Source organism: Pundamilia nyererei, unplaced genomic scaffold (assembly GCF_000239375.1).
Source record: "Pundamilia nyererei isolate P.nyererei 1_Seehausen unplaced genomic scaffold, PunNye1.0 scaffold00105, whole genome shotgun sequence".
Lineage (NCBI taxonomy): Eukaryota > Metazoa > Chordata > Actinopteri > Cichliformes > Cichlidae > Pundamilia > Pundamilia nyererei.
The window spans coordinates 2,248,705-2,249,518 of record NW_005187506.1 but is presented as its reverse complement, the minus strand read 5'-3'; the positions used below and the strand labels follow the sequence as shown (position 1 = coordinate 2,249,518).

General features: G+C 38.8%; 1 protein-coding gene across 1 annotated transcript in view; it reads right to left on the bottom strand.

Moving 5' to 3' along the window:
* LOC102207162 (dedicator of cytokinesis protein 3-like) overlaps positions 1-814 on the bottom strand; it is a 248,678-nt gene that overhangs the window by 68,760 nt on the left and 179,104 nt on the right. The gene's annotated exons all lie outside the window — the stretch shown is intronic.

The following is an 814-nucleotide window of genomic DNA, read 5'->3' as shown; positions in this document are numbered from 1 at the left end:
CCTGATGTGGTACAGATGAATCTATGGTAATGATGATGTATTCAAAGCACTTCTTGTAATTATGTAAAGATTAACTCCTGACAGCTGGCACGACGGGTTAAAAGCTTTGAATAATTTCTGTAGCAGGCTGTAAGAATGTGTATTTCCTGCTGTAAAGTTAACAGGAAGTCTAAGGGACTGACTTGCTTTTAGAGGAACTGCAGTTTTTTGCCCTCAGCTTCATTTTTCAGCCCTGTCTATTGAAGAGCAACAGACATTTCTGCAGCTCTAAAACATGGCAGCTCACATCATAACTACCTCACCGGACTAACAGCACCACAGACCAGAGGAGAAATTATATTTGGGGCTGAAATTATGCCTCTAAGAAAGCCTCTCTTGTCAAGCACATAAATGCGGGATGTTGAATATTTTCTGTGGTCACATATTTTACAGGCTGCATAAATGAATTAACAGGAGACTGTGGAGATCATAGCACTTTAGCTTCAGCAGCATCAGTGTTTGGTATTTCTGCTAAATCTAAAAAGTAATCATGAATGTGGGACAGGTAAGGTTTCTTTAACTGAATGAAGCTGCAAGCAGTGGATACAAAAAGCAAACAGTGAGATGCTTTTTGTATGTAAATCCAGCTGCTGCCTGGATGTGATATCAGGCTGCTGCAGCATTCACACACAAACACACACTTGTCCATCTTTGTGGTTTCTGTTAGAGTTTGTATTGTTGATTGTCATTTATGCTTAGAAATATTTACTTATATATGCTTAGAGTTTTGTAATTAGTTGTAGATTGGTAGAGGTTTTGATCCTTGATAGTCTGC